Raw genomic sequence first — 15,617 nt, 5'->3', positions numbered from 1 at the left:
GCATTTTGAAAAGGGTCGTCACTAACGAGACAGCGTCGACCTATATTGAGGTCTTACCAGTGGGAGCTAGAGCCCAGGAAGATATTTAGGTAAAATCAATACAGAAATCGCATATTTTCCATATACACTTAGAAAAATACTATATCACCATGTTATTCAAATAGTCTTGATCAAAGGTAGTTGCTTACACTTGGATAAAGAATTAAAAGAATAATATAATTTCTTGTCAAGTATAGTGTAAAGAGTTGAAATCTGTTTATAACTATATCTTAATATTGTAGCTGATTAGTCGCACAAAATTTGAATGTTTTTTTTTTTTTTTTTCTGGTTTCTTTTTTTTCCCCAAAGGATCTACAATGTGCTGTTAAAAATACTTTCTCATTTAGTTTCATGAGAATAATATTCTAAAAGTGAACTCTATAATGGGTTCACTTTGAATCTGAAATATTTCATCTATCGTTATCTCTTTCATTTCAGTTACTTTTTTTCTTTTCCCAACTACCTTTGGCAAATGGCCAGCTTTTTGCAGTCTGAGAGACAATCCTGCCTGTGCTTTGCCATAAAACCTCTGAGTAACTCACATCAATAATAATTTTATGTTATCAGAGACATATCACACCAAGGCTGTGATAGAACTTTTCCATCCAGTTGGTTGGAACCCTCAGAGATAATGAGGAAAGAGGGAAAAGAATACTGGGATAATAGCAGAATAAGAAAAATAATAAAACAACAATATAGTTCAGTAATTTGCTTTACGGTTATTGTCTCAAAAAAGAAAAAAAAAACTAATAAAGGATAGGTTTCAACACCATCTCCAGAGAGTAAAAAAAATCTACTGGTACTGCCATCAATTATTCTAATATTCTTCTATATCACAGAAGAATATTATGGTGTTTAATGATTTATTATTATGATTTATTAGTTTTGAATTAATTGCATACCTCTCAAGGAAAGAAATTTGTTGCATTAACAATTTATACTTCAATTCCTGTCCAGTTTGAAAGGATAGGAAAAAAAGTAAATAGCTGATTTTTGTCTTCTTAGTAATAGAAATAGTAATAGAAAAACAGCGGAGATCCTCGGAGAGGCGCTAGTTTTCTACTGTAGTTGCACAGCCTAAAAACTCCTTTCCAATTTCTGATGAATATAATGAAATGCATTATATTTTATTATATGGAATACATTAATTCAAAAATATACTAAAAAAAACTGGCAAACACTTAATAAGGAACTGGCGTTATTGGACATAATTAACTACCTACACGATTGCGTAGACTTCCTCATTTCTGTGAAACACAAAAACAAGAAACAAGTTGAATAAGTTAATGTCAGTGTAATACTACCAATGCGAAATTAAAATTACTTGAGTAATTGGGAAAAAGGGTGTCAATTCAATGTCAGTAAATGTAAAGTCATTCACTTCGGCATGATTACGTATCCATTGTCGTATTATATTGGTGGGATTAGGCTAGAAGAAACTGATGAGGCTAGGGATCTTGGGGTGTTAATAGATAGGAAGTTGAAGTTTTGTGGTCATGTGGCAAAGATTGCAAATACAACTCAAAAGATAATTGCAATGCTGAAACGAACGTTCAAAGATAAGGATGCTATTTTGCCTCTTTACAAGGCTTTGATAAGACCTCACTTGGACTATTGTGCGCAGGCCTATTCTCTTGGTTTCCGTTGTGATTCTGATAGATTGGAGAGAGTACAAATGACAGTGTTAAGAATGATATTAGGGTTGTGGAATACTGATTATGAAAACAGATTGAGAATTTGTAAACTGCAGACACTAGCATACAGGAAAAAGAGGTGCAATGATACGATTGAGACTTACAAACTTCTGAAAGGGTCATACAGGATTTCAGTTGATGGAATTTTTTAATTTATGGAGGGTGGGGAAGAACGAGAGGGCATCCTTGGAAGCTGAGAATGAAGGCCACCAAGAAGGGTGTGAGGACTATATTTTTCTTTCAGAGGGTGGTGCGTGATTAGAATGGATTACCTTTGGATGTTGTGAGTGCAAGCAGTGAATGAATTCAAGAAAAAGTATGCTAGGTGTATGTGTGTGTGTGTGGTATGTGGCCTCCCTCGATGAATCTCTGACTCCCTGGAGGTCTCTCGTAATAATAATAATTATTATTATTCTATACCAAGGTAACTAATGCTGAAGTTTGTACATACTCGACAGGGAAATGATACCTCATATTTCGAGATACCTTAATTTCTTTGTGCAAAATTAGCATACCTTTATGGCCAGAAACATTACTTTATATATATATATATTTGTTTTAATTCAATGAATTGTCATGCTGAAAAGGCTAAATCTTAACCCTTTTAAATAAAATTACGAATTTCAGTGAAACTAAGAATATATGAGAACCCCACAAGAATCAGAAAATATTTCAATTTTTATTTTTTATTTGTTTATTTAATTTTTTTTTTTTTGGTGTGGTAGTGTGCCGAAATATACAAATCATGTGTTTATCAATGAAACATGGAAATGGTTATTTTCTTAATATTTAAACCGATTTTCGCGTAATTAAAAACAGGATTGGGTAAACAATTTCTTTTAAAAAACCTACAGTTATATACTTACGAATAAGTGTACCTAATTTGTTGTTTCTCCTTAGATTCGATTCAGTGGCAGATTTGGGCTGCCTCAGAGATTTGTCTGAATTTCTTGGTTCACTCTGATCAAATTTTTCCGAATGCTCATTGCTAGTTTACTCTGTATGTTCTCTTCATTATTTCTCTTGCCTTTAATCCCGTTTGTGTTTCTTTTTATAAGAATTTCAAACCTTTACATTCGATTTATCTGCTCGTTTTCAAATAACGCCGTTCTACCTTGTTGAATTTCACGAAAATTTGTAATACTTATGCATTGCTGAGCCCTTTCAGTTTCAGTGGATCTTAGTAGAAAAATTAAATGAGACGATTTGAACGATGGAAAATTTCAAGTTTCATGCGACAATGAATGAATTCATAAGCTGAAGTCAAGAATTAATTAGATTATACTAATCACAATGATGTAATTTAATAAGATTTCGGTAAAATCATTGAGCATTTCCATATCTTGTTGGTTGAGTGGATATCATCCTTGCTCTCCAACGAATATAGGCTGTAGGTTCAAATCCCATAGAGGGACATGAATGCCTGCATGAATGTCTCTAGATAATGGTTAGGTTTCATTCGTGGGTGCGAAATAACTAGTCTGTAATTGTAGTTGGAACTGACATAAGCAAGTCCCATGTTTGGTCTCTATTAAGGTTTCCCATGATTAGTCTTAGTTTACTGTGACTATCATTCTACCTTGTATATTGTATACAATATGCAATTCAGCTTTAGGGATAAGGGATTGTTTGATAGGTAAGCAATAAGTAGTATTCAGAGGAGAGACTTAAATTGGGTAAGATTTAAACGGCTAGAAGCGTAGTCGATATAATAATATCCAACTCATGCAATAAGCAGCAATAATGCAAAAAAATCCTCAAGACTGTCTTAAGACAGTCTTGAGGATTTTGTTGAGGATGTTGAGGAAACTGGAATGGACTAGAAGTGGGGGTGATAGAAATTAATGGAGATTAGGAAAAAGTTACATTCAGTAAGAAAGATAGTGGATATAGATTCAATGTGAAGGCTTTGGTAAAAGTTACGGAATAAATTCAGGAATAACATTTGAAAGACAGTGTTGCACTACCAAATGGGTTAGGTGTTGCACTATCCAGGTATTTGCTTACGCTTGGACTCGCCGAAATTTATTTCTATATTCGGCATGAAACTCTTTTTGATTCTTATTCGGCTATGAAATAATATGGGATGTAATATCCCTTAACTTAAATAATTTCACGTCGCCGAATTGAAGCCTTTGGCTCTTCATATAATTAGTAATTCGAAAGACGACTAAAGTAAAGGTGCTTCTTCTGGAAGGAAAAAAATTTTTCTCCTATATGAGTCATTAATTAGCCAATATGGGATTATGACTGGAGTTTGGTCACGAATACGATATTTTGATTAATTACAAGAGAATCGGAGAGATTCGTACACTTATTGAATCCTCGATTCACTAAATGCCTTTAGAAGTGTATTGAGTTTGCAGTCTATTTACTTGCAACTTACAGAACCTAAGTGGTGGAAGAAAGTTAATTGAAATTTGCATTCTGGTTGACGAATGTAGCCTGACTGAAACTATTACACTTTACCTAACGAGCACATACTATTAAGTCTCAAATAAAGAGAGAATGACAGATCCCATACAAGGAACTCATTTTTATTATTACGATGGAGAATATATGGAATAACAAGGTAAAGGTTGGTGGATCCTGATAATTTAGTCAGTTTTAAGAACGAATTAGATAAACCTTATCTAAACTGGTGGAAGATAATTGAATAATATCAGTTGATAGAATTGATATTATTAATAATGCGATTTTGTCACAGTATTTACTACGGTTGGTTAATATACGGATTTGACGCGAAATTTAAAAATTAGCGTATTGTTTATTGATTCTTCATTATGATTAATGTTGCTGAGTTTATATTGTGCTTTTAAAAAAATGATGTTAAATATGCCACTAATAACTTATTGGAGGTGAAGTGGCTTGAAAAAGTTCCATTTTTGGTTTCTCTCTACAGCAAGGTTTCCGAACTATGTAAAAATAAAATTAAAACTTACAAAAATATATATAAAATTGATTAAAATTGAAAAATAAAAAGGCTTAGCCCACCCATGATACAAATGTATTATAGGTTTACTAATAACCTCTCGTGGGTGGAAACCCCATTGAAAAAAAAAAAAAAGAAAAGAAAAAAGAAGCTAAATATAACGGAACATATTAAGTTTAATGATATTATTAAATTGTATCGTTAATGTTGCCAATTAATTTTCTTAATTATCAATATTGCGTTTATTATTCACATATAATATCAATGCCACGATTCCCAAGGCTGCTAGAGATGACTGGCCAGTTAAATGTCGTTTTGTGCATTGATAAAATATTAATAAATAGGATGAAATATTAATAAATACGCATAAGCCAGAGTAGGCAAAGAAAATGAATGTTATTATTTATCACCGTAGTCCGATTTCATCACTTGGCGTTGATTTTTATTTATTTATCTGTTTCCAGCATTATTTATTTATGTTGTATCCACGGTCTAGTTAGCTGTTCTCATGAAATCTTCTTTGTAGTAGAGTGGATTTTCTCTGGTCCTCCTGAGGTGAAATAATAACGAATGACGATGCCATGCAGGAATGCCTTTCTTAAACTCCAATGCTTTTCACAAATAATTTACATACTTGTTTGTTGATGGTTACTCAATTTCCTGATTTTAATTACTATATCTATACTGCCTTCGCCTTTTTCTTGGTGAGATACAAAACCAATAAAAATCTTCTAATGCCTTTCTTTTCTCAAAGGAAGTGGATAGTACTCCTTTAGCCTTAATCTTGGAAAATCAGTAGGCAACCGTCTCTCCTGTCGCCATTCTAGTGCATGAGTACGATAATATCAGGGTAAGGCTAAATAGGAGACAATGTTCCCAATTCCATTTAACGTTTATTGGTATGTTCTTATGTGTGTTGGTGGAGGGAGTTCTTCAGCGTGTTTTGTTGAGTATGTAGCAGATTACAAATATTATTATGCGAGATGTCATTGAATTAAGCGGAATAGCAGATAGAAAAGGGAGAGTACCAAATAAGAGTACCAGGAGCAACATCATACTGCAGTATTACATACCGCAATACAGACCAAAGGAAGGCAAAATCATTGAATTCAGCAATAGAAAATTTAAGAAGTTAATGTAGATGGCCATACTCTGTAAATCCATGTACACTTCCGAAATAAATTGACATCCCAACAATAGCTCCTGTTAAATAGTTATGATCCTGCATTGGCAATGAGGTTCTATTTACAATTTAGTGATTTCTAACAATTTTAGTATACTTTTCATAAAATGTTCAATAGTGTGACTATCTAGAACATTTAATGGTTAGGAGGATAAAGTTATACAACACTATATGATATTAAATTTAGAATTCGTAATCTTTTCAGACATAAAATGAAGTACCGCGATCAAATTATATTGATTGCAATGGAATTTGTATAGCCTCCATGATTTTTAAACACAAACTAAATACAAAATTGGCTTTGTTAGGATCTATGTTGTTAATAGGATGAAACTTACGAATGAAGAGACAACGAAAGAAATCTAATACAGAATTAATCGAATGTTGTTCAACAAGAAGTACAGCACGAAATATTATATTGAAAGAATGCTAGAAAAGAGAAGTGTAAAGATCATAAGTGACATGAACACAAATTTTCCGAAAATATTGTCAACAATCACAAAACAGATGACAAACCGCACTCATTTCCAGCAAGGAAAATTCCACAACTGCAACGAAATGTTTGATTTTAGAGTGTAGTGTGGGAGCCCCCTGAGTTGTGGCTAGCCATATGCAGATTTCTGTGAGGAAAGGATATATGTGGAATTATAATTATGAGAAGCTTAGGAGACAGCTTGGAGCTGTAGCATAGAATGAGGAGTTGAGCAGTATAGAAATAAATGCTGCTTGGGAACTGACAGAGAAATACATAACAGCATCAATGTGTGAAAGCAGTCCGAAGGGCGAAAGGCTTAATAAAGGTCGATGTAAAATGGATGAATGAGGGTCTTAAACATGAAATCTGGAAAAGGAAGGTACTTAGGAGACAGTATGGTACAGGAGGAATAATGGTAATAATCAGTTACATGAAGAGTATAAAGGACAAGTCAGGAGAGTGACTCAGTAAAGAAAACAAAAGTGCAGTATGAGCAGAAATTGCAAATCAGGAAAAGAAAAACCTTAGAGAGTTTTTGGATATGTGGCAAGTAGAAGGAAGAATAGTCATGGGAAAATGATCTTAATGGATGAAAATGATAGAGTGGTAACTTCTGCAAAGTCATTGTTAAGGTATTCTGTGATCAATTTATAAGGGTGTTTCATCCTGATAAGGGTGGGATTGCGAGGAACTTAAGTGTAGATGACATAGGAGAGGATGGCTTAATTGTGAGTGAGCTGGAGGTATTTGAGAAAATGAATAACCTTAATGTCAATAAGGTGATAACATTTGATGACATATCACTGAGCGTCTTAAGGGAATGTTTCAGGGAGTTGACAGTAGCATTAGCATGTGTGTTTAATAAGAGTCTTACAACAGCACAGTTTCCAAGGAGTGGAAAGAGGGTAAAAATTGTTCCACTGCACAAAGGTAGTGACAAGGCTGTGACTTGAAATTATAGGCCAAATTGTATATCTGGAGTTGTAGTAAAGGTACTACAGAGATTGATGAGAAGTATGATACATAAATGGGTTGATAACAGCAGTAGTATTCTCTGTGGTTATCAACGTGGTTTGTTAAAGGCAGATCATGTTTCACTAACTTATGTACTATAACACTTTGGACAGGGGAGATGCATATACCGTGGTGTACTTGGATTTTGCAAAATCTTTTGATAGACTGCCACATGATAAGCTGTTAAATAAATAGAAACAGATGGGATGGGAAGGGATAACAGACTTCTGAGTTGGATCAGTGAGTGGCTGTCAGATCGGTATCAGAAAGTTGTACCGAAAGAGGAATTTCACTAGTGGGTGTACCGCAGAGGTCAGTTTTGGGACCACTGTTGTTTAGTTTGCATGTTAATGATATTGGGATGGGTTTAACTAGTCATCTGCAGCTGTTTGCAGATAATGCGAAATTGGGGAGGGCAATGCAGAGTGAAGCAGATGTTATGACCTTACAGGAGGACTTGAATAGATTGCATGAATGAGCAGGTAAGTGGAAAAACAGTTCAATGTTGCAATGCAATATTGTGAGGTTTTGAAATTTAGTAAACAACACTGGAATGCAAAGTATATACTTGGTGGGGAAACTTTAAAGGAGGTAGAGGAGATGATATACCCGGGAGTGGTGGTGGATAAGAACCTGAAATTCAGGGGCCACGTATCACAAGTTTTGAAGACGTCACATTGCATAATGGCAATGATGCAGAGGACCCTGACATGCAGAAAAAAAAGAGGTTATGATGACATTGTATAAGGCCTTGGTCAGGCCTCATATGGATTATTTTGCACAGATTTGGTCGCCGAGTTTTCATAGTGATGAGCATATGTTGGAAAGGGTCTAGATAAGAGTCACAAAGGCGGTCTTTGGAATGTAGAGTAAAAGGACAGATTGAGAGAATGTAAATTGCGAAGCCTCGTGTATAGGAGGAAGAGGGGATTCGAGCTAGTCATGGGTTATTATCAGGTTGACACGGCAGAAATGTTTCACAGAATGAGAGAAGCGGGTAGAAGAAGAGGCCATCGTTGGGAATTGTGCAAGGAGGGAGTGATTAGAGGAGCGAGGAGAAGGTTCTTTGCATGGAGTGGTTGGTGAGTGGAATGCATTGCCTGAGCAGGTTGTGAATGTAGATACATTGAATCAGTTTAAGGCATGGTTAGACGAGCATTGTGTGCAGTAGTGTGTACCTCCCACAATGAGTTTGACTCGATGGAGATCAGATGATGATGATGATGATAATAATAATAATAATAATAATATAATGCTGTATGATTCTCATGCTCACTTTTGTAATCGATTCGTAGATGCTCACTGAAATTAGTGTTTTTACCATTTATTTTATAACAAAAAAAAATAATCAAGATATTTAATTAAGCACGTTTACTTCAACTCATCCAGTGAAGGCTATAAACTTACAGGACAGTCGATACCGTTTGTAAGACAAAGTTTAAATAATATCGATCCTCCATCCCTACAGAGCAAATATGGAAATTTTACAAGCATTGCATACCACCAGTAACGAGTGGTAGACACCAACAGCCAAGGAACATCTACCACAAAAACACGTTCTTATGCATCCCAATTTTCATGGAATTCAAAGTCACAACATGAAGAGTGAATTTGCTATCTGCTCGGTCAATAGTTCCTGTCTATTTGTTCTACTTAAGTTCTTAGCTTCCTGAGAAATGCTTTCTTACTGATGAACGTCTATTAATGGAGGGCGCACAATTCGCACGATAGACTAAAATGTCTATCGTGCGAGTGCTTAAACTCTTTCAACGTATGTACTCTGAATCACCTTGTCATATTAGTCACTTCGTTGTAATGTCCTTTTTCTAGTCATCATTTCATGCATACATTACTCTCCATGCAGAACATTTCTTCTCACTTTGTTGCTCACAAACATCTTGTGATACTTCCAGGAATGATCATATCTTCTTGCTCCTTCTCCGTGGTCTATTTTTCAGATAATCCACACTTTCTTGTGCAGTTTAAATTATAATTACGTTTTCAGACTGGTGGTCTAGACGACCAGACTGAAAAGTAATCCATTTGTACCTTTATACCCTAACCGTATATCAGATCAATCAGTCAGTAACCTAACAATTGCAGGTATCCCTTGGATTTTTCCTACTTTTGCAATATGTCCACTTCATTTCAACTTTTATCCCAAAATTCCTCACCCGAAATCTGTAATTTACCACCAGAATGCACAACCTTCCATCTGTGTATGCAAAAGTTTAATACCTTATGTTTAGCAAAATCTAGAATCTCCATTCATTTGTCTTCCCTTCCAGTTTATTCGAATCTTCTAAAAAGCGTAGGCATCATAATCATTCCTAATAATTCTTACTCGATTCAAAGTATCTGAAAATCCGTGTAATTATATTGTTAATATAAAAGTTGAACGGTGATGTCTACTAGTGAGCCTCTTATGATTTTGGATCTACTTTTCCAGAGACAACACTTTGATACCTATCTGGTAGCTATTTACCACTCCGCGTATCTAATAGGGGAGGTTTGGATTGGCGAAAACACATTTTCGCAACTTACGTATGAATTGTTTTGGTAAAATCCAGAAAATTCATTACATACGCATTCCTTCTATGAGCAGTTCTTCTTACTTTGTTATAAACTCTGACCAAATTAATAAATCAACAACTCCTTTTAAAATTTCCATGTCCTCGCAATGAATATTTTCGCTCTCACTCTGCACTTTAATGTGTGAGATTTTAATAATTCATTCAATATCTCGCTATCACACAAGAAATGCAAGGTGGTGTTGTCATTCCATTTTATCAACATCCTTATGCAACTACACTACTGTATCTCTTTATACTGCCAGAAATCTTATACGTGCGATAGTTTCAGTGAATGACCAAGTTAGTAGCAAAGTCACTTTCCCTAAAATCTTAACACACCACCCTACATAAAGAAATTTTTATAAAAATATCATTTTACTGGATATTTCAAAATGCCAGTCTGTCAGTTCACTGGTCTCCTGACTAACGTTTTCATCCAACAAGTTTATTCATCTATAATCATTTCTCTTCTTACGGACCACATAACGAAAAACTATGCGGGATTTTTATCGAATCGCGATTTGTGTTTACTCTCCATCTCCCTTGTACTGCTACTCAGATTACTTCAAATCTCCTGAGCTTTCTCACTCTATGTATACAGGCATGTCACTACAATTATCAAATATTTGTTAACTCCTCTGCACTACTTTCTCTCTCTCTCTCTCTCTCTCTGTCACTCTCTCTCTCTCCCTCCCTCTCTCTCACTCTCTCTCTCTCTCAGTATTCCATAGCCCATTTTCCATTCTTTGAAGAGCCCATCTGGTTTCTAAAGCTATCGTAACCCTTCCTTGTACTTCCACATAAACACTTTTCTCATCGAGATCCGTTTGGATACCAAAGTCATCATTACTAACCCTCTCCTCACAGTTGAAGGCAATATTGTCTTAGCCATGTTTACAACTTATGACGCTAAAAACAAATCCAGAGGTTATTATTATTATTATTATTCTCGTGTTTCCTTCCTGTAGCATATTGTTACCTCTACTCACACTGATAATACACAACAATTATCCGTTTATGTTATCCACTGCAGACGATAAACTAATAATCCGTTTATCCGTTCTATTGATTTCTTTCATTATCATAATGCAATCCTGTGGGCTGTTTTTAATGAAGAATAAACAGATAGCAATGAAATTGACTAAGTGTGTCATGAACAACTTTTTTCAAATGCTGTTATCTCAGGCTGCCAAGTGAAAAACCCTTTTTCCATTAGAGACTCCTCTGTTGAATTACGGAAAACTTTCCAACATCTGATTCTTATTCCTTTCTTCTTCTTCTGTATCATTTTCCACCTAGGCTTTCCCGTTAACTCTCCAGTTGTTTCCATGGTAATGTCCACCGTCTCATGTCAAACCTTTGTAGATTATCTCTCCATCTTGTTCTTTGGTGACCTTTCCTTCTCTTCCCACTCATTGTTTAATTTTGCCATCTGTTAATCTGCTAATACGGCCAGAACGTCTCCATTTGCATGCTTCACAGTACTTCACAATGAGCTTGATTCGATTGATCTCTTTAATTCTAAAGTATCTATTTTTTTGATAATTTAATATCCCTTTTTGTTACGTAGAGCATTCTTCTCTCAAATGCAGCTTGCTTTCTTGTTTTTTTAACCAATGTTACTTTCGCAGGTAGATATTAGAATAATGCATTTATTATAGTTTCCTTTTGAAACAGACTTACAGACTTTCCTCTCCTCACCAGATAATCTTTACAGCGAAGATGCTTTGTTTCATCGTGTGATTCGTTTATTAATTTGATTTTTTTCTCTTGTTTTTGCTTAGAGCTAAATAACTCTTCAGTATAAATACAGTCATACCCAATTTCAATATCATATCTGTTTTAGTTCAATTTTAGTTCAAATTTATCATCAATATTGTTTCAGTTTCGTTAATTTTGAAAACGTATTTTCCTGGTTTCAATTTGGTTATTTAGCATTTCCTGAACATCTCACTTTTTTTTTTTTTCACTAACAGAACAATGTAATCTGCAAAACCTAAATGATTTAGATAGACTACTTTCATTTGATGTTAATTCCATAATTTTCTCATGGGAGATATTCCTGAAAACTTCTAATAATGTAACAGAAAACATTTTGGGTGATATCGGATCTCCTTGATTTGCTTCTCTTCTAATACGGAATTCTTTTCCCTGATTCTCTAATTTTACGCTGGCTGTTGAGTTCTGATATTGAGTTCTTAAAGGATTGCTATACCTCGCTGAGATGGCTTGTTGTTTTCAGCTGTACATTATTTCTGAATGATATAGAGAATCCAAGCCTTTTTAATTCTCTATACATCATCTAAAAATTTTGTGATTCTATTTAAAATCATGAATATAAAATTTTTGTACTATTGTGATAAACTGATTGAACTATTGTTATGATAACCATCTCGACTGCCCATTCCATATAATAAGCTAATCATTAATTTAGGTGATTGCTGTGGAAGTTTGTTTATTTATGACAAATCTTGGTCCTCATTGTCGACTATGGTTAGAGTCGCTTATACTTTCTGTAAGATAATTTTAATAATGGATAATGCACCAGATTCACTTCTCTACGACACATAAAATTTGCATATCTCATACCTTTCATAAATTACGATAGGATACTTATACGAATTTTCAAGACATAAACTTGGGGGAAAAAATGCTTCAATTTGAAAGCACCATTTCATTAACACGGAAAAAATAACTGCAAAAAGTGCTTCACCTGAAAATAATTGTTCAAACACTGCTATACTGGAAATGATGGTTCTTCCAATTCAAACGAAGCCAGTGTGTTACCATTGTATATCGTATTATTGGATAAATAAGTTATATAAGTAAATTCACTTAAACTTTTAACAGCTATGCCAACTTATGTCTAAATTGTATATTTGTGTACTACTGAAGCTTAGCGCGCAGTCTTTTCTTCCATCGATATCAACATGGAAAGCAGTTTCATTTTGATATGTTACCCACACACACATACACACTAGTTAAATTTTCTGTGTGAAGAAATAAAAAAATACTACTGCAGATTAAAATCTAATTGGTTAACGAACTTTCCATTTGCAAAAATAAGTAACAAGCCCCTGCTTAATCCTTCATTAACTTTTTTTAATGCTTAAACTTCAGGGAAAATGTTTTTTTTTTTTTTTTTTTACTTCAGTACATAATGTGTCTTTAGGTTATTTTTTTAAACAAGCTGTTGAGCACTTTCTAATTCTGATGGTATTTTATAATTAAAAAATATTATCTTTTACATTTCTTCTCGTTTTCTTTTTTCAGAGCTGGAAATTATCGAGTTGGAGCTGACATCAACTCTTCCTAATTCATATATACAGATACACTCTAATGATTATTCTCAGTAACAACTTCTGCAAGCAGGTTGAAATATAAACATGTGTTTTTCACTTCATAAATCTGCAGTGTAAGTTTTCTTATTACTGAGAATAAATTGAGTTGTAATGTCTTATGTCATTTAATTGTGCTAAACAACGCAGGCGAAATACTTCAATAAATTTGTTACAGATTCACCACGATTGTTTAATTTCACTATGTTTGAAGAAAGTAGGATTTTTTTTTTTCCGTTTCCAAGAGTTCATTGTATCAAAGGAAAACTTCCGCAGACTCAGTGGGGGGGGGGGAGAACAGAGGAGGCCGTTGTAGTTTCGAATTACAACAGAAGTAACTAATTATTAATTTTATGGCTATTTAGCCTATTTTTGTTTAGGAGTGCCCCTTTTTTATAATAGCATTGGCTTTGTACTCAATTTTAAGGAATTATTGAAGTTTTACATAGATAGATAGATATATATATGAAGAATATAAGAGGCAAAATTCGGACATGCCTTTGTAGGATGTTGCTGGCTGTCTTCTTAATCAGCGACATCCCAGCGTGTGGCGATGCCGCTGATTAAGAAGACAGCCAGCAAACACGTCTCCTTTTAAAGTGAGTCGTGCAGTATTTTCCATAGTAAAATATGATGATTTACAAATCACGGAGATGAAATCTTTAAGCGATGCAAGAAGTTTTTCTTGTATAATCTAGATTGGATATTTAATCTTTAACTGGAGAGATGCTATTAATTATCTCTGTATTTGCAGATAGGATAAACAGAAGATTACCAACTAAAAAAAAAGTTTGATAACGATGACTTTTTTAGATACAGGGGAGAAAGTACTGCACACAACTGCTGCAATGTCATGATCCTAAATTCTGCTCCATTTTCTTGTCTGAAATGTGAGTTTTTCTTGTCGACTGCTCAGAAACTATTCTGCGCCAAAAATCAGCCTCAAACTAAACAGGAAACTGGCTAACTGGCTGGGAAAAAATTGGAAATTTCCTCTTGTCGGCGAATGAAATCGAACCAATGTTATAGAGGACCAATATTATAAAATGGCTCTATAATAGTATAACATTATCGAGCCGTTTAAGTTTAGTAGAATTTCTCTAATGCAAATACATTAAAAGCAAAAAATAGATATCCGTTTATGTATGAACATCATACAAAAAGGATGCACCAATTATGTTGAAGACGATACGTACAATAAGAAGAATACGTATACGTAATCTTACTCTAAATAATACGTACAGCAAGAATTTGAGAAAACTTTCACAAAATTATTGCTTGTTAAAATTATAAGTCAAGAATTAAATATCAGTCCTTTAAACGGATTACTAGTGAACAGACAATTGCAGAACAAGCGAGTAATAGTTTGGAATGGTTATGTGAATCTTTGCAGTTTTTGATGTACTGTGTTTATGTTCGAAGAGATGTTAAATAGGGAAAAATGTAATCGCTAATAATTATATATATTCTTTTGTTATAATTATTCTCGGTCATAACGCTCGTAATAAGAATTTAATCAGCCACTATAAAATCAGTTACCTTGACTGAACAAGAGATAATTGTGTGGTAAGCACGCTCACATTTTCCTCGAGGATTCACGCTTCGAACAGTTGGACACATTCGATAACTTTGTGAATCATATTATCTTAAATAAATTAATCTCTTCTTGAATTATATGAGTAAATAAGATTTTAAGTGTTTCTTTCATAAAAAGATATTAAAACAGCATCTTTCACATGTTAAAGATACCAAGTAATTTTATAACCTTGGTTTAATCCTTTTTCCCAAGTAAGCAAACAGACAAGTAAGTCAAGTTTGCGCGTGGACGTGGTTCAAGACTTATGGTTGTGGTGCAACACCAAGGCAACTCTTGAACCACGTTCAGGCGCAAACTTGACTTACTTGGGAAAAAAGATTAAAACCTAGTTTATAAAATTACTTGGTATCTTTAACATAGTATATACCCAAGGTAAAAAACTTTTCAGCATCTTTCACAGTTTTCATTCCTAGAGTTTACGATGAAAGAGATACTTCTTTCATTGTAAACTCTAGCAATAAAAACTCTGAAAGTTAGACGATTGTTACTTAATAAAAATTATTAGCTGAGCATTTGGAGCGATTCAATTATTGATGTCATGCTGAACATCTGTGTAATTTATGACAAAAATAGTCGGTATTTTTTTATTTTAATGGTTATTGTTTCATTACTTTTATACAAAAAAAATAGTATTTTATAATTAGAGTTTGAATTTAGTTTGCATTTTTAACATTAAAAAAATGTGATTATTTTTTGTTAGAAAGAAACAAGAAGATATATAAGGACTGGCAACGGAATGTTGAAGTGATTCGGAAAAGGGAAATGCAGATAT

At 34.0% G+C, this 15,617-nt stretch overlaps 1 protein-coding gene across 6 annotated transcripts in view; it reads left to right on the top strand.

Annotated features, from left to right (window-relative positions):
- The window catches only part of LOC150094601 (cell adhesion molecule Dscam1-like), an 823,608-nt gene extending 810,241 nt beyond the window's left edge, over positions 1 to 13,367 (top strand). For all 6 annotated transcript variants that reach the window (XM_090411254.1, XM_090411255.1, XM_090411256.1 and 3 more), the window contains one exon: positions 13,184 to 13,367. The gene's annotated coding sequence lies outside the window, so the exon portion shown is untranslated. The remainder of the gene's footprint in view (positions 1 to 13,183) is intronic.
- Positions 13,368 to 15,617: the final 2,250 nt, after the last annotated feature.

The sequence above is a fragment of the Typopeltis vanoorti genome, chromosome 21 (genome assembly GCF_054136105.1).
Source record: "Typopeltis vanoorti isolate ZY-2024b chromosome 21, IOZ_Tvanoo_1.0, whole genome shotgun sequence".
Classification (NCBI taxonomy): Eukaryota; Metazoa; Arthropoda; class Arachnida; order Uropygi; family Thelyphonidae; genus Typopeltis; species Typopeltis vanoorti.
The sequence above is the reverse complement of the archived record's forward strand: the minus strand, read 5'-3'. Positions and strand labels throughout refer to the sequence as shown.